The sequence below is a fragment of the Lepidochelys kempii genome, chromosome 8 (assembly GCF_965140285.1).
Source record: "Lepidochelys kempii isolate rLepKem1 chromosome 8, rLepKem1.hap1, whole genome shotgun sequence".
Taxonomy (NCBI): domain Eukaryota; kingdom Metazoa; phylum Chordata; order Testudines; family Cheloniidae; genus Lepidochelys; species Lepidochelys kempii.
Genome location: NC_136387.1, coordinates 2,150,736 through 2,169,978, shown reverse-complemented (window position 1 = coordinate 2,169,978; position 19,243 = coordinate 2,150,736). Strand labels below are relative to the sequence as shown.

The following is a 19,243-nucleotide window of genomic DNA, read 5'->3' as shown; positions in this document are numbered from 1 at the left end:
CCCCTCTCTCGTTCCATCTCTGAGTTGCTCCCGGTGCCTCCCACAGGCCCATCACAGATGGTGTCCTGTCCAATACTACATGGAATCCATCAGCCTGACCACAGGGATTCGCTCTCCCCTCATTAGGGCCTGGGGTATAGTCTGCTCCCACATTGCCTCATGAGTTCCAGCGTGTTTCTAACCCGGAGGTCCTGGTCTCCATGATGCTACATACCAGAGATTGGGGCAAGTGACAATTCATTCACAGTGAGAGTTCGACTCACCCGATGACCCTGGCCGGCAGCATCTGGAACAAAACACAGACACAAAGGACACAATGTCAGAGAGAAACTAGCTAAAAACAGTCATCTCTGCCTAGGACAACGGAAGCAGATTGCTAACCAGCAACTGGGCCATGGGAAGGAGTCCTGCACCCTCATCCAATTGCTGTGACAAATAGAAACATGGAGAGTAATGCACCCACAGTCTGACCTGAAATCATAGAATCATAGAAAATTAGGGTTGGAAGAGACCTCAGGAGGTCAACTAGTCCAACCCCCGAATAGCACCACTGGGCCTACAATTAATTGCAAGTGCGATTGTTTGTAGTTCCCAGACTGGAGTTTGGTTAAAAGCCCATAATGGCTCCTCAGTAACATCTTCCCAAAGGAAAATGCTGTTTCTGCCATGAGCCACTTCCCTGGCTTAATCCTGACACCCAAACGTCCGTAGCTGGTGCTGAGATGCTTTTTAATAGTCGAGCCCGTGCAGAAGGTTAGAGGGTCAGACACAGAGCTCCGTACAGGCTGCAGCAAAAGTTACTCACCCTGAAAGCTGGAGAGGAGCCCCAGAGCAAGGAACACAACGACAGCTTCTGTCTTCAGGGTGGAAGTGGTTCGTGGGTCTGCTGGAGTCTGTTAGCGCTGAGCTCTGCAGATGATCTCTCAGCGCAGCCCAAGGGAGGAGATCTCATATATGTAGACAAGAGGTTGGTTCTCTCTCCACTTGGATTATGAAATCCCTGTCGAAATGGTCACTGACGCTACAAACCAATACAGTGATTGGTCATTCCCAATTCTTAATTCATCATGTCTGGCTGGTCATCTAAGCCAAACGGACATTTGGTGCCCCCTGATTCGTTGGTTGAAACTTTTGCACAAGGAGGATTGCGTGTGCCAACTAACACATAACAAATGCTTTTCTTATGAACGACACTCGTCATTGTCACATGAGCACAGGTGTTGGCATGAAGAAGAGCAGTTCACCAACCCTAATGTTAACAATCCCACATTACCGGATGCTCGTAAGTAGGGCAAGAATGTGTCTGTATCAAATACTCTTTGGGGACTGCAATAAATATCACGGGGAAAGGTTAAACTGCCCTGACATACATGGGTGAATTCAGCGTAAGCCTTTGTAAATCTTGACGCACCTGCAGAGGAAGGCAGATTAGTTACTTCAGGTGCGTCCAGGGCTCTGCAGGTTGCTGAGAACCGCCACCTTGCGTCCCCGTCACATTCATCTTTGCTGTCCAGCACCAGAAACCAGCATACTCCAGGGTCCATGCGCCCTGTCCCTCGCGCACTGCCAGCCCCTTTACCATTCAAGCCCCTGCCAGTCTGTTGGTAAGAGCAGCTGGGAAATTCGATCTGGGCCAGGAGGGAGGGGAAGTGGCCACGTGGCACCAGCATGCAGCCAGTAGCCCCGTGTCCATATGTTAATGGGCACAGGCAGAGCTCCCTCGGCGCAGCCCCGAACGAAGGCAGCAGAGAGGTCTGCTGGGATCCAGAGGAGCGGGACAAGCGGTGGCTATGCTGCATGGGGCAGGAAGGCAGCACAGACCCCATGCGGCGGGACCTCTCCGCCCCTTGTGCACCACGGAGATCGTGGCTGGGTTCAGCGTACAGGTCTGTGCTGCGGGGATTGGGAGGGGAGCGGGGTCGCTGTGGGCTATGGCACAGTGGGACACCACATGGCCCCAGTGCTGCTGCGGGGGAAGCGGTGGGATGTTCCCTTCTCTGCTCCCAAATGCAGGAGCAGCTGGGAACCGGGTAACTGTCTGGGTGCACCGGGCCCTGCTTCTGTGGAAACTGCAGAAGACATTATATACACAGAGACCATGAAACAATCTCCTGCTATTACCAGCAGGAGAGTGGGGTGGGAGGAGGTATTGTTTCATGGTCTCTGTGTATATAATGTCTTCTGCAGTTTCCACAGTATGCATCCGATGAAGTGAGCTGTAGCTCACGAAAGCTCATGCTCAAATAAATTGGTTAGTCTCTAAGGTGCCACAAGTACTCCTTTTCTTTTTGCGAATACAGACTAACACGGCTGCTACTCTGAAACATCTCAGTCTGAGAATCAAAACCGGGTCCCTGAGTCATGAGAGCATAAAAACAGGCACACTGGTCAGACCAAAGGTCCATCTAGCCCAGTATTCTGTCTGCCAACAGTGGCCAATGCCAGGTGCCCCAGAGGGAATGAACAGAACAGGGAATCATCAAGTGATCCACTCCCTGTCACCATTTCCCAGCTTCTGGCAAACACAGGCTAGGGACACCATCTCTGTACATCCTCCTATCCTCCAGGACCTATCTTCCATGAATTTATCTCATTCTTTTTTGAACCTTGTTATCGTCTTGGCCTTCACAACATTCTCTGGCAAGGAGTTCCACAGGTTGACTGTGTCTTGTGTGAAAAAATACTTCCTTTTGTTTGTTTTAAACCTGCTGCCTATTAATTTCATTTGGTGACCCCTAGTTCTTGTGTTATGAGAAGGAGTATATAACACTTCCTTATTTACTTTCTCCACGCCAGTTTTGATTTTATAGACCTCTATCATATCCCCCCTTAGTTGTCTTTTTTCCAAGCTGAAAAGTTCCAGTCTCATTAATCCCTCCTCATATGGCAGACGCTCCATACCCCTAATAATTTTTGTTGCCCTTTTCTGAACCTTTTCCAAGTCCAATATATCTTTTTTGAGATGGGGTGACCACATCTGCACGCAGTATTCAAGATGTGGGTGCACCATGGATATATGTAGAGGCAACATGGTATTTTCTGTCTTATTATCTATCCCTTTCCTAATGATTCCCAACCTTCTGTTTGCTGTTTTGACGGCCACTGCACACTGAGTGGATGTTTTCAGAGAACTCTCCACAATGACTCCAAGCTCTCTTTCTTGAGTGGTAACAGCTAATTGAGACCCATCGTTTTATATGTATAGCGGGGATGATGTTTTCCAATGTGCATTGCTTTGCATTTATCAACGTTGAATTTCATCTGCCATTTTGTTGCCAAGTCACCCAGTTTTGTGAGATTCTTTTGTAGCTCTTCACAGTCTGCCTGGGATTTAACTATCTTGAGTAGTTTTTGTATCATCTGCAAATTTTGCCACTTCACTGTTTATCCCTTTTTCCAGATCATTTATGAACATGTTGAATAGGACTGGCCCCAGTACAGACCCCTGGGGGACACCACTGTTCACCTCTCTCCATTCTGAAAACTGACTATTTACTCCTACCCTTTGTTTCCTATCTTTTAACCAGTTACCAATCCATGAGAGAACCTTCTCTCTTATCCCATGACTGCTTACTTTGCTTAATAGCCTTTGGCGGGGGACCTTGTCAAAGGTTTTCTGACAATCTAAGTACACTATATCCACTGGATCCCCCTTGTCCAAATGCTTGTTGACCCCCTCAAAGAGTTCTAGTAGATTGGTGAGGCATGATTTCCCTTTAAAAAACTATGTTGAGTCTTCCCAAGAAATTATGTTCATCTCTGTGTCTGACAATTTTGTTCTTTACTATAGTTTCAACCAGTTTGCCAGGTACTGAAGTCAGGCTTACTGGCCTGTAATTGCCAGGGTCACCTCTGGAGCCCTTTTAAAAAATTGGCCCCACATTAACTAACCTCCAGCCATTTGGCACAGAAGCTGATTGACATGATGGGTTAGAGACTACAGTTAGTAGTCCTGCAATTTCACATTTGAGTTCCTTCAAAACTCTTGGTGAATCCCACCTGGTCCTGGTGAGTGATTACTCTTTAATTTATCAATTTGTTCCAAAACCTCCTCTGATGACACCTCAGTCTGGGACAGTTCCTCAGATTTGTCACCTAAAAAGAGTGGCTCAGGTTTAGGAATCTCCCTCAAATCCTCAGCCGTGAAGACTGATGCAAAGAATTCATTTAGTTTCTCCACAATGGCCTTATCGTCCTTGAGTGCTCCTTTAGCACCTTGATCGTTCAGTTCCCCACTGGTTGTTTAGCAGGCTTCCTGCTTCTGATGTCATTAAAAAAATGTTTGCTATTACTTTTTGAGTCTTTGGCTAGCTGTTCCTCAAATTCTATTTTGGCCTTCCTAATTGTATTTTTATACTTCATTTGCCAGAGGTCATGCTCCTTTCTATTTTCCTCACTAGGATTTAATTTCCACTCTTCGTAGGATGCCTCTTTTGCCTCTCACTGCTTCTCTTACTTTGTTGTTTCGCCATGGCGGCTCTTTTTCGGTTCTCTTACTTTGTTTTTTAATTTGGGGTAGACATTTAAGTTGAGCCTCTATTATGGTGTCTTTAAAAAGTTTCCATGCAGCTTGCAGGGATTTTACTTTTGGTGCTGTACCCTTTAATTTCTGTTTAACTAACCTCCTTGTTTTTGTGTCGTTCCCCTTTCTGAAACTAAATGCTACAGTGTTGGGCTGCTGTGGTGTTTTCCCCGCCACAGGGATGTTAAATTTAAGTATATTATGGTCACTATTACCAAGCGGTCCAGCCATAGTCACCTCTTGGACCTGATCCTGTGCTCCACTTAGGACTAAATCAAGAATTACCTCTCCTCTTGTGGGTTCCAGGAGTAGCTGCTCCAAGAAGCCGTCATTTAAGGTGTCAAGAAACTTTCTCTCTGCATCCCGTCCTGAGGTGACATGAACCCAGTCAATATGGGATAGTTGAAATCCTCGATTATTATTGAGTTTTTTATTTTAATAGCCTCTCTAATCTCCCTGAGTATTTCACAGTCACTATCACCATCCTGGTCAGGTGGTCGGTAATAGGTCCCTACTGGTATATTCTTATTATTCGAGCATGGAATTACTAGCCAGAGAGATTCTATGGCACAGTTTGGTTCATTTAAGATTTTTACTTCATTGGATTCATTTGATTTCTTTCACATACAGAGCCACTCCCCCACCAGCATGACCTGTTCTGTCCTTCCGATGTATTTTGTACCCTGGTATTACTGTGTCCCAGTGATTATCCTCATTCCACCAGGTTTTTGTGACGCCTGTTATATCAATATCCTCATTGAATACGAGGCGCTCTAGTTCACCCAGCTTATTATTGGTATAGAAGCACTTTTAAAATGTGTCGCTTTTTAGCTGTCTCCCGTTGTATGACGTAATTAAATGAGACTTTTTTTCATTTGACTGTTTCTCATGAGATCCTACCTGTACTTTATCATCTTCCATCCTCTCCTCCTTAATAGGACATAGACAATCCCCATTAGTAGATCCTGCCCTAAGGGATGTCTCTGTCCCAACCACGTGCTCCTCCGCACCTCTCGGCTTTCCCCCAGCCCTTAGTTTTAAAACTGCTCAACGACCTTTTTAATTTTAAGGGGCAGCAATCTGGTTCCAATCTGGTTTAGGTGGAGCCCATCCTTCCTGTATAGACTCCCCCTTTCCCAAGAGTCATTTCGGGCTGCCACTTTATACAAACCTCCCCGTTCTTTGTCTCCGATGTCTCCCTGCCCCCAGACTCTCCCGAGTCACTGGGAGTCCCCCAGGGCAGCCCAGAAGTGAGGCAGCTTCCATGCACGTGAAGAACCAAATGTGGCAGGTTGTTGGTCTGCTGCACAGCGCAGCTCAGACCCCAGTCAGAGGGACTCTGCAGTCCCCTGCGCGCCATGGAGGAGACGGACAGGCTGGGCAGCGCGTGGGTCTCTGGGGGGGTAGTATCGGAAGGATCAAGGGTTTGTTGGTGTGTAGGGTGTGACGCACAGCATGGATCCACATGCCCACACGCCCTTTACACCTCCCACCCCGACAAGTAGCCCCCTGGGCTACCAACCTCCCCATTCTTTGTCTCCGACGTCTCCCTGCCCCCAGACTCTCCCGAGTTCAGGATCCTGACACAAGGAAGAAAGGACAGCAGCAGAATACGGACCCTGGACTTCAGAAAAGCAGACTTTGACTCCCTCAGGGAAGTGATGGGCAAGATCCCCTGGTGACAGAGGATGTGGAAAAAGCTAATGTACTCAATGCTTTTTTTGCCTCTGTCTTCACTAACAAGGTCAGCTCCCAGACTGCTGCGCTGGGCAACACAACATGGGGAGGAGGTGACCAGCCCTCTGTGCAGAAAGAAGTGGTTCGGGACTATTTAGAAAAGCTGGATGAGCACAAGTCCATGGGGCCAGATGCGCTGCATCCGAGAGTGCTAAAGGAGTTGGCGGATGTGATTGCAGAGCCATTGGCCATTATCTTTGAAAACTCATGGCGATTGGGGGAAGTCCCGGAGGACTGGAAAAAGGCTAATGTAATGCCCATCTTTAAAAAAGGGAAGAAGGAGGATCCTGGGAACTACAGGCCAGTCAGCCTCACCTCAGTCCCTGGAAAAATCATGGAGCAGGTCCTCAAGGAATCAATTCTGGAGCACTTAGAGGAGAGGAAAGTGATCAGGAACAGTCAGCATGGATTCACCAAGGGCAAGTCATGCCTGACTAATCTAATGGCCTTCTATGACGAGATACCTGGCTCTGTGGATGAGGGGAAAGCAGTGGACGTGTTGTTCCTTGACTTTAGCAAAGCTTTTGACACTGTCTCCCACAGTATTCTTGCCAGCAAGTTAAAGTAATATGGGCTGGATGAATGGACTATAAGGGGGATAGAAAGCTGACTAGATTGTCGGGCTCAACGGGTAGTGATCAATGGCTCCATGTCTAGTTGGCAGCCGGTATCAAGTGGAGTGCTCCAAGGGTTGGTCCTGGGGCCGGTTTTGTTCAATATCTTCATAAATGATCTGGAGGATGGTGTGGATTGCACCCTCAGCAAGTTTGCAGATGACTCTAAACTGGGAGGAGAAGTAGATACGGTGGCAGGTAGGGATAGGATACAGAGGGACGTAGACAAATTGGAGGATTGGGCCAAAAGAAATCTGATGAGGTTCAAGAAGGACAAGTGCAGAGTCCTGCACTTAGGACGAAAGAATCCCATGCACCGCTACAGACTAGGGACCGAATGGCTAGGCAGCAGTTCTGCGGAAAAGGACCTAAGGGTTACAGTGGATGAGAAACTGGATATGAGTCAACAGTGTGCCCTTGTTGCCAAGAAGGCCAATGGCATTTTGGGATGTGTACGTAGGGGCATAGCGAGCAGATCGAGGGACGTGATCGTTCCCCTCTATTCGACATTGGTGAGGCCTCATCTGGAGTACTGTGTCCAGTTTTGGGTCCCACACTACAAGAAGGACATGGAAAAATTGGAAAGAGTCCAGCAGAGGGCAACAGAAATGATGAGGGGACTGGAACGCATGACTTATGAGGAGAGGCTGAGGGAACTGGGGATGTTTAGTCTACGGAAGAGAAGAATGAGGGGGGATTTGATAGCTGCTTTCAAGTACCTGAAAGGGGGATCCAAAGAGGATGGCTCTAGAGTGTTCTCAATGGTAGCAGATGACAGAACAAGGAGGAATGCTCTCAAGTTGCAGTGGGGGAGATTTAGGTTGGATATTAGGAAAAACTTTTTCACTGGGAGGGTGGTGAAACACTGGAATGGGTTACCTAAGGAGGTGGTGGAATCTCCTTCCTTAGAAGTTTTTAAGGTCAGGCTTGACAAAGCCCTGGCTGGGATGATTTAATTGGGGCTTGGTCCTGCTTTGAGCAGGGGGTTGGACTAGATGACTTCCTGAGGTCCCTTCCAATTTTGATATTCTATGATTCTATGATTCTATGAGTCACTGGGATGCGGCGCTGGCTTACAGCAAGTATCAGCACGGTCAGAGATCTGTCAGGCTCCCCCAGGGCAGCCCAGAAGTGAGGCAGCTTCCATGCACGTGAAGAACCAAATGTGGAAGGTTGTTGGTCTGCTGCACAGGGCATCAGCGCAGCTCAGACCCCAGTCAGAGGGACTCTGCAATCCCCTGCGCGCCATGGAGGAGACAGACAGGCTGGGCAGCTCGTGGGTCTCTGGGGGGGCAGTATCGGAAGGATCAAGGGTTTGTTGGTGTGTAGGGTGTGACGCACAGCATGGATCCACATGCTCACAAGACCTTTACACCTCCCACCCTGACAAGTAGCCCCCTGGGCCCTATGTCTGGGTTGGGGATCCTGTATCCTCCCATCCCTTGCTGTTCTCCCAGGTCAAGGCCTTTTACGTGGGCTTTGCTCACGGTCTCATGTTGTGGTCCATGGAGAGCACTCAGGCCTGGAAGGGAGTCAGACACAGGGAACGTGTTCGGGGTTTGTGTATCGATTTATCTTGTAGGAAAAGCCATGGCAGGAGGAGATATAATACTTGCCAGTCTGTGGCTCCCTTAAAGCCTGTGACTGGTTACTGCACTTTGTGTTCTCATTAACTCTGGTCTGTAAGCTGGGGAGAGCTTGTGTGAGACACGGGAGAGCAGAGTCCCTCCTTGGAAAGGGGGAAAAAACCCCACAGAGGTCACAAATTCTGCTGAGTTTGCTTTATTGCATAGACAGGTGGGGAGTCAGCGATGCTCTTAGAGGCCTGGAACCGATGGATGAGACGAGAACGTGACTTCTTGCAGGGATCTGCTCATGGGAACCAAATGCTAAAGGTCTTCTCTTTCCTTGTCCTCATTGTGCGACTTGCATTCTCCATAATGCTGAAAGCAAAGACTTCCAAGGTTTTCACTAGAGGGAAAGAGAGAGACACAGAACTCAGTGCTGCAACCTGATGGCCAAAGAGAGCAAAGCATCTGTCAAGGCCCCAGGAGGTCAAATTCACCAGAGCTTATTTGCTGACAGGAAAAATTACACTGAGGAAGTCGACCCAGCCTCTACGAGGTAAAGATATGGGCGCAGGCAGGGCCTTGAATTACCTCACAATTGTATTTTAGTTTTTGTTAGTGGGCCCTTTACTCTGATACTTACTAGACTGCTCCACAAAAGACACATTTGTTTCCATATGTCTTGCCATCAGTGCCACAGACCGGGTTGTACTCTAAGGTGCACATTTCCGGAGGCTTCTTGTACTCACTGCAGAAACCCTACAAGGAACATTAGAATTGCTATTACAGTAATTGTCTGCATTTCAGTAGTGCCCCGATGCCCCTACTCACCCATGGGGCTGGGCATTCTCTGAATAGAGAGGAAGGGACAATCCCTGGCCCCCAGAGCTCCCAGTACCTAATCCTGTCCCTAGTCTCTACTGATGTTCTGATTAACTGACTTCCCAATTCCCCTCTCGCTGCCAGGAGGAGCCGGGCCCGTCTCCCTGGTGTAAGAGACGTTTCTGAACCCACATCACATGGTGTGTGAGCGAAGGGGCATCTCCGTAGGCATCAGATGCTAATCTGACATTACCCAGGGTACAATCTGGACTGATGAACAGCTGTGTCCCCTCAATCCTCCAACCTGGGGTGCCTTTTACTCTGCTTTGCTATGAAAGCAACCACTCCTGTTCCTACTCACACACAGCTTCCAGCATGTAAATTACTCCGAGCTGTACGGTATGAGTCCTTTGGCAAGCCACTCTTGAATTACACTACAGGGGAAGAGCAGCAAATTTCCAGTCCCAGACTTTCCCCCAGAAGTGTGCATCTTGTACTGCCCAGCACCCTCCTGGACCATATAAGCTCCTATAAAGTCTGTCATTTTATTAATAGAAAATGAAATGCACAAATCCTATTGTCGCAAATGGAGTTTTCCAAACACTTCAATCCAAACACACTGGTTTAGATAAAACAAGATGCTTAACTACAGAAAGATAGATTTTAAGTGATTACAAGTCAGGAGGCATCAAAGTCAGGATTGGCTACAAGAAAATAAAAGCAAAACACCACTAATGCCTGACTTATCAAGCTAAGTGAATTCAAAGCAAAAGGTCTCTCTCACCAAATGCTTCAGCAGTCTTACTGGCTGTCATTTCCACCAGGACCCCTCCCTCAGTCCAGTGTTACTTTCCTTGTCTTTCAGGTGTTGTTGATGTCATGGGCAGAGAGAAAGGGTTTGTCTTTTGAGTTTGTCTTTTGTCTCTGGCTTATGACTGTTTCCCCAGACTGGGGACATGTCTTATACAGTAGAATCTTATAACTTTACATACCATGGTGTCTCACAGACTTAACAGGACAATAATGTTCAGCACATTATGAGTTTTCAAATGATCCCTTACACTGCATACTTTGTACAAAATTTATCACAGTCTTCTTAAAGGGGTGAATGTAGGGATACAGAAGGTCTAAGAGACGCTTCTGAACCAACATCATATAGAATGTGAGTGAAAGAGCATCTCCACAGGCAGCAGATGCTCATAAATAAAAAACCTCATGCTCTTGTCATACCATCACTTCCTCTGTTCTGTCTCAGTTGCTCCCTGTGTCTCCCCCAGGCCCATCACAGACTGCCCTGTACAATAGTCTATGGAATCCATCACTCTGACCCCATGGCTTACGTCTACTCGGCAGTGAGACACTGCTGGCTAGCTCAGGTCAGCTGACTTGGGCTCGGGCTGTACAATTGCTGTGTAGACATTTGGGCTTGGGCTGGAGCCCGAGCTTTGGTACCCCACGAGGCGGGAGGATCCCAGAGCCCGAACATCTACACCGCAATTTTTAGGCCTGCAGCCCAAGCCCCCTGAGCCCATGTCAGCTCAGCCGGTCCAGCCATGGCCAGGCCCTGGATCTTTTGTTCCAGTGTAGATGTACCCAGGGATTCTCAGCCCCAGAGATTAACTCTCCCCTGGCTCGGGCACGAGGTAGACTCTGCTTCTGCTTTGAGTCATGAGTTCTAGCATGTTTCTAACCCAGAGATCATGGTCCCTGTGATGTTACAAGCCAGAGACTGGGGAAAGTGATTATTAATGAACAGGGAGAGTTCGACTTACCTTACCAGCCTGGCCAGCAGCATCTGGAACAAAACATACAGACAGAATGAGATTGTTTCAGATTCTCTCGCCCATCCTGGTGCTGGGGTTATTGATGTCCTGAGTTCTGACCAAGTCTCTCTCTTTACTTTGGTACAGAGCCTTTTCAAATGTTCTGGTATGGGGTTGTGCGACTAGGGATGTCAGTTCTTGTATACCTGTGTTAACTGAATTGACTTCGCAAAGGAGGAACGGAGGAAGGAAGAGGCAAACATTCTTGCGACGTTCCAGAGTGATCCTACTCTAGACAGGTGTCTCCTCTACAGGATCTCACCCTCACCTTTGGGGGAGGCTGGGGAGTTTCCTACTTTTCCAGGAACTTCATGTCGTAGTACATTACAAGCATCCAGAAAGAGAGTTTTACATTTTACTCTAACATCCGTTTGGATGGTGTGACCATAACACTGCACACTCTGCCATGGACCCTGTCTGGTCCGTTCATTGACACTGTCTGAAAAATACCAGAACACTAACGGTTGTGTCTCAGCAGCTATTTTGCAGGATCCAGGATCTCACGGGCATCCATAAAAACCTCAGCAGCTTTTGACTCTCTCTCGCTCCGTATCCGATGAAGTGAGCTGTAGCTCACGAAAGCTTATGCTCAAATAAATTGGTTAGTCTCTAAGGTGCCACAAGTCCTCCTGTTCTTTTTGCGAATACAGATTAACACGGCTGCTGCTCTGAAACCATCATTATTTAAGTGTCTCTTCAGAGTTAAGCCATAGCACAGAATTACATCAACAATTACTCAATTCTAATGAGACGTTTCATTCTGAACAGGTCTGACTCTGTTTGTTAATGAAACTCTATCCAATTGACTAAGATCTCAGCCCCCCAAGTGACGATTATCTGTATTAAGGAGCTATGGATAACGGGATCATCCAGCATTACAAGGTAGGGATTTAACCCCAACAAAGCAAATGTTTGGAGAGGATCTAAATCCTCCGCTTTCTACTTTGGCAATGCCATAGATCTTGTCATGCTAATAAAGTATCGTTGAACTGGATTAATTCAGGGCATAAAGCAACTCCTACGTAATACAAGGTAAGAAGAAATTTTTCCTGTGGGAAGCTTCCCTCAGAACTGCTGAGGGCCTTGTACATCGCTCTAAATACACTGACACAGGCTAGTGTTGGAAACAGAGATTGGGTAGAAGGGTGCCTGGTCTGATCCAGGGTGGGAATTTTTGACTCCTGATGGTAGGGTAAGTAGATAAAAATTGTGAAAAACTGGGGGGAAGGGGAGGGGAAATAGGCACCTATATAAGAAAAAGCCCCCAATATTGGGAGTGTCCCTATAAAGTCGATACATCTGGTCACCCTACCTAATGGCCTCTTTGTGGAGTTTCTTAATAAACAATGACAGGAATTAAAATTATGTAGGCAACTAGATCAAGAATTTTACTGCCAACCAACCCCCTTGTCCCCAACAAAATAATCAGAAAACAACTAGAACTGTGGATGAGAAGAAATTCCAAAAGAAAGGGGATTCCATGGATGTTTGTTTTCTAGGGGCTGTGAATCTTTTGAGCTGCCTCGGTTTCTGGCAGAGTCAGTGAGATCCCAGTCCATAGAGAAGCCCGGGAACAGCCCTTCCGAGCTCTGGGATCCGTGCAGGGAGGTCAGCGCTCCTGGAATCAGCCTGCTGCTCAATGTCCAGGCTGTGCAGCGGCATCTCAGAAATAAACCAGCTGCTCCTGGAATCAGCCACTGTGGGGGTGTGCGAACCCCTTTAGGGATGAGAGTGAGGCTGGCCCCATCTTTTCGGGGATAGGGCAAGGTTCAGCACAGGCTACAGCCAAAGTGACTCACCTGAGTAGAAGCAGCAAAGTGCCAGAGCGAAGAGCAGAACGGCCCCTGTTATCTTCATGGCGGACGTGGCTGTCTGGTCTGCAGTGGGCTCTTGGTGCTCTGCTCCCTCAGTAAACCCCACACACAGAGCCCCACTATATATAGGGTGTCGGAGAACCCACCTTCATTGTGACTCACCCGAAATACTCACTCACAACTCCGGCAACCGGAAGCAAAGCTCTCAGTGGGAATGCCAAGCTGTGAACAATGTTTCCTCCACAACAAGTTTCCAGGATAAGTTGGAGGAAAAGTCACACCCTTGATTTGGTGAATAATGGAGTAGTTATGTGGGCTGAGTGCTCACCATGGCGCACATGGGCAGCCGAACCTGGACATTCCTGATTGTCAGGACTGTGAGTGTGGAACATATTCGTCACGCTGCACGTTAAAGGCACCGAGCCAAAGCACCTGTGTTACCACCCTCTTCCGGCCAGACTCTGCAGTCGGTCCCCGCAGCAGGGGGAAAGCTGACCATAAGCGACGGTCCTGCTGTCCTGATCTTGCACGTATTCTGCCCGGAGCCGGTGCCTGGCTTAGTTTAGAGGAGCTAGCGGGCAGGTCTAACTCAAATATAAAGAACCTCGTGTTCTTGTGATACCATCCCCTCTCTCGTTCCATCTCTGAGTTGCTCCCGGTGCCTCCCACAGGCCCATCACAGATGGTGTCCTGTCCAATCGTACATGGAATCCATCAGCCTGACCACAGGGATTCGCTCTCCCCTCATTAGGGCCTGGGGTACAGTCTGCTCCCACATTGCCTCATGAGTTCCAGCGTGTTTCTAACCCGGAGGTCCTGGTCTCCATGATGCTACATACCAGAGATTGGGGCAAGTGACAATTCATTCACAGTGAGAGTTCGACTCACCCGATGACCCTGGCCGACAGCATCTGGAACAAAACACAGACACAAAGGACACAATGTCAGAGAGAAACCAGCTAAAAACAGTCATCTCTGCCTTGGACAACGGAAGCAGATTGCTAACCAGCAACTGGGCCATGGGAAGGAGTCCTGCACCCTCATCCAATTGCTGTGACAAATAGAAACATGGAGAGTAATGCACCCACAGTCTGACCTGAAATCATAGAATCATAGAAAATTAGGGTTGGAAGAGACCTCAGGAGGTCAACTAGTCCAACCCCCGAATAGCATCACTGGGCCTACAATTAATTGCAGGTGCGATTGTTTGTAGTTCCCAGACTGGAGTTTGGTTAAAAGCCCATAATGGCTCCTCAGTAACATCTTCCCAAAGGAAAATGCTGTTTCTGCCATGAGCCACTTCCCTGGCTTAATCCTGACACCCAAACGTCCGTAGCTGGTGCTGAGATGCTTTTTAATAGTCGAGCCCGTGCAGAAGGTTAGAGGGTCAGACACAGAGCTCCGTACAGGCTGCAGCAAAAGTTACTCACCCTGAAAGCTGGAGAGGAGCCCCAAAGCAAGGAACACAACGACAGCTGCTGTCTTCAGGGTAGAAGTGGTTCGTGGGTCTGCTGGAGTCTGTTAGCGCTGAGCTCTGCAGATGATCTCTCAGCCCAGCCCAAGGGAGGAGATCTCATATATGTAGACAAGAGGTTGGTTCTCTCTCCACTTGGATTATGAAATCCCTGTCGAAATGGTCACTGACGCTACAAACCAATACAGTGATTGGTCATTCCCAATTCTTAATTCATCATGTCTGGCTGGTCATCTAAGCCAAACGGACATTTGGTGCCCCCTGATTTGTTGGTTGAAACTTTTGCACAAGGAGGATTGCGTGTGCCAACTAACACATAACAAATGCTTTTCTTATGAACGACACTCGTCATTGTCACATGAGCACAGGTGTTGGCATGAAGAAGAGCAGTTCACCAACCCTAATGTTAACAATCCCACATTACCGGATGCTCGTAAGTAGGGCAAGAATGTGTCTGTATCAAATACTCTTTGGGGACTGCAATAAATATTCGTGGGGAAAGGTTAAACTGCCCTGACATACATGGGTGAATTCAGCGTAAGCCTTTGTAAATCTTGACGCACCTGCAGAGGAAGGCAGATTAGTTACTTCAGGTGCGTCCAGGGCTCTGCAGGTTGCTGAGAACCGCCACCTTGCGTCCCCGTCACATTCATCTTTGCTGTCCAGCACCAGAAACCAGCATACTCCAGGGTCCGTGCGCCCTGTCCCTCGCGCACTGCCAGCCCCTTTACCATTCAAGCCCCTGCCAGTCTGTTGGTAAGAGCAGCTGGGAAATTCGATCTGGGCCAGGAGGGAGGGGAAGTGGCCACGTGGCACCAGCGTGCAGCCAGTAGCCCCGTGTCCATATGTTAATGGGCACAGGCAGAGCTCCCTCGGGGCAGCCCCGAACGAAGGCAGCAGAGAGGTCTGCTGGGATCCAGAGGAGCGGGACAAGCGGTGGCTATGCTGCATGGGGCAAGAAGGCAGCACAGACCCCACGTGGCGGGACCCCTCCGCCCCTTGTGCACCACGGAGATCGTGGCTGGGTTCAGCGTACAGGTCTGTGCAGCGGGGATCGGGAGGGGTGCGGGGTCTCTGTGGGCTATGGCACAGTGGGACACCACATGGCCGCAGTGCTGCTGCGGGGGAAGCGGTGGGATGTTCCCTTCTCTGCTCCCAAATGCAGGAGCAGCGGGGAACCGGGTAACTGTCTGGGTGCACCGGGCCCTGCTTCTGTGGAAACTGCAGAAGACATTATATACACAGAGACCATGAAACAATCTCCTGCTATTACCAGCAGGAGAGTGGGGTGGGAGGAGGTATTGTTTCATGGTCTCTGTGTATATAATGTCTTCTGCAGTTTCCACGGCATGCATCCGATGAAGTGAGCTGTAGCTCACGAAAACTAATGCTTAAATAAATTGGTTAGTCTCTAAGGTGCCACATGTCCTCCTTTTCTTTTTGCGAATACAGACTAACACGGCTGTTACTCTGAAACATCTCAGTCTGAGAATCAAAACCGGGTCCCTGAGTCATGAGAGCATAAGAACAGGCACACTGGTCAGACCAAAGGTCCATCTAGCCCAGTATTCTGTCTGCCAACAGTGGCCAATGCCAGGTGCCCCAGAGGGAATGAACAGAACAGGGAATCATCAAGTGATCCACTCCCTGTCACCATTTCCCAGCTTCTGGCAAACACAGGCTAGGGACACCATCTCTGTACATCCTCCTATCCTCCAGGACCTATCTTCCATGAATTTATCTCATTCTTTTTTGAACCTTGTTATCGTCTTGGCCTTCACAACATTCTCTGGCAAGGAGTTCCACAGGTTGACTGTGTCTTGTGTGAAAAAATACTTCCTTTTGTTTGTTTTAAACCTGCTGCCTATTAATTTCATTTGGTGACCCCTAGTTCTTGTGTTATGAGAAGGAGTATATAACACTTCCTTATTTACTTTCTCCACACCAGTTTTGATTTTATAGACCTCTATCATATCCCCCCTTAGTTGTCTTTTTTCCAAGCTGAAAAGTTCCAGTCTCATTAATCCCTCCTCATATGGCAGACGCTCCATACCCCTAATAATTTTTGTTGCCCTTTTCTGAACCTTTTCCAAGTCCAATATATCTTTTTTGAGATGGGGCGACCACATCTGCATGCAATATTCAAGATGTGGGTGCACCATGGATATATGTAGAGGCAACATGGTATTTTCTCTCTTATTATCTATCCCTTTCCTAATGATTCCCAACATTCTGTTTGCTGTTTTGACGGCCACTGCACACTGAGTGGATGTTTTCAGAGAACTCTCCACAATGACTCCAAGCTCTCTTTCTTGAGTGGTAACAGCTAATTTAGACCCATCGTTTTATATGTATAGCGGGGATGATGTTTTCCAATGTGCATTGCTTTGCATTTCTCAACGTTGAATTTCATCTGCCATTTTGTTGCCAAGTCACCCAGTTTTGTGAGGTTCTTTTGTAGCTCTTCACAGTCTGTCTGGGATTTAACTATCTTGAGTAGTTTTTGTATCATCTGCAAATTTTGCCACTTCACTGTTTATCCCTTTTTCCAGATCATTTATGAACATGTTGAATAGGACTGGCCCCAGTACAGACCCCTGGGGGACACTACTGTTCACCTCTCTCCATTCTGAAAACTGACTATTTACTCCTACCCTTTGTTTCCTATCTTTTAACCAGTTACCAATCCATGAGAGAACCTTCTCTCTTATCCCATGACTGCTTACTTTGGTTAATAGCCTTTGGCAAGGGACCGTGTCAAAGGTTTTCTGACAATCTAAGTACACTATATCCACTGGATCCCCCTTGTCCAAATGCTTGTTGACCCCCTCAAAGAGTTCTAGTAGATTGGTGAGGCATGATTTCCCTTTAAAAAACTATGTTGACTCTTCCCAAGAAATTATGTTCATCTCTGTGTCTGACAATTTTGTTCTTTACTATAGTTTCAACCAGTTTGCCAGGTACTGAAGTCAGGCTTACTGGCCTGTAATTGCCAGGGTCACCTCTGGAGCCCTTTTAAAAAATTGGCCCCACATTAACTAACCTCCAGCCATTTGGCACAGAAGCTGATTGACATGATGGGTTAGAGACTACAGTTAGTAGTCCTGCAATTTCACATTTGAGTTCCTTCAAAACTCTTGGTGAATCCCACCTCGTCCTGGTGAGTGATTACTCTTTAATTTATCAATTTGTTCCAAAACCTCCTCTGATGACACCTCAGTCTGGGACAGTTCCTCAGATTTGTCACCTAAAAAGAGTGGCTCAGGTTTAGGAATCTCCTTCAAATCCTCAGCCGTGAAGGCTGATGCAAAGAATTTGTTTAGTTTCTCCACAATGGCCTTATCGTCCTTGAGTGCTCCTTTAGCACCTTGATCGTTCAGTTCCCCACTGGTTGTTTAGCAGACTTCCTGCTTCTGAAGTCATTGAAAAATGTTTGCTATTACTTTTTGAGTCTTTGGCTAGCTGTTCCTCAAATTCTATTTTGGCCTTCGTAATTGTATTTTTATACTTCATTTGCCAGAGTTCATGCTCCTTTCTATTTTCCTCACTAGGATTTAATTTCCACTCTTCGTAGGATGCCTCTTTTGCCTCTCACTGCTTCTCTTACTTTGTTGTTTCGCAATGGCGAAACATAATTATAATTATATTAATTATATATATTTATTATATATAATAATTATATATATATTATTAACATAAGAACAGGCACACTGGTCAGACCAAAGGTCCATCTAGCCCAGTATTCTGTCTGCCAACAGTGGCCAATGCCAGGTGCCCCAGAGGGAATGAACAGAACAGGGAATCATCAAGTGATCCACTCCCTGTCACCATTTCCCAGCTTCTGGCAAACACAGGCTAGGGACACCATCTCTGTACATCCTCCTATCCTCCATGACCTATCTTCCATGAATTTATCTCATTCTTTTTTGAACCTTGTTATCGTCTTGGCCTTCACAACATTCTCTGGCAAGGAGTTCCACAGGTTGACTGTGTCTTGTGTGAAAAAATACTTCCTTTTGTTTGTTTATAATAATATATTATTATTATTATATATATAATAATAAATTATATATTTATTATTATAATTATATTAATTTTTAATTATATTATAATATAATTAATTATATTATATTATGGTCACTATTACCAAGCGGTCCAGCCATAGTCACCTCTTGGACCTGATCCTGTGCTCAACTTAGGACTAAATCAAGAATTACCTCTCCTCTTCTGGGTTCCAGGAGTAGCTGCTCCAAGAAGCCGTCATTTAAGGTGTCAAGAAACTTTCTCTCTGCATCCCGTCCTGAGGTGACATGAACCCAGTCAATGTGGGATAGTTGAAATCCTCGATTATTATTGAGTTTTTTATTTTAATAGCCTCTCTAATCTCCCTGAGTATTTCACAGTCACTATCACCATCCTGGTCAGGTGGTCGGTAATATGTCCCTACTGGTATATTCTTATTATTCGAGCATGGAATTACTAGCCAGAGAGATTCTATGGCACAGTTTGGTTCATTTAAGATTTTTACTTCATTGGATTCATTTGATTTCTTTCACATACAGTGCCACTCCCCCACCAGCATGACCTGTTCTGTCCTTCCGATGTATTTTGTACCCTGGTATTACTGTGTCCCAGTGATTATCCTCATTCCACCAGGTTTCTGTGATGCCTGTTATATCAATATCCTCATTGAATACGAGGCGCTCTAGTTCACCCAGCTTATTATTGGTATAGAAGCACTTTTAAATGTGTCGCTTTTTAGCTGTCTCCCGTTGCATGACGTAATTAAATGAGACTTTTTTTCATTTGACTGTTTCTCATCAGATCCTACCTGTACTTTATCATCTTCCATCCTCTCCTCCTTAATAG

The 19,243-nt window shown here is 47.0% G+C and overlaps 1 long non-coding RNA gene across 1 annotated transcript; it reads right to left on the bottom strand.

Moving 5' to 3' along the window:
- Positions 1–9,169: 9,169 nt before the first annotated feature.
- On the bottom strand, positions 9,170–13,081 carry LOC144930808 (uncharacterized). The gene is made up of 3 exons (XR_013636215.1): positions 12,886–13,081; positions 11,036–11,058; positions 9,170–9,200 (listed from the first exon to the last, which is right to left on the bottom strand). It is a non-coding gene; the product is annotated as an uncharacterized LOC144930808 (long non-coding RNA).
- Positions 13,082–19,243: the final 6,162 nt, after the last annotated feature.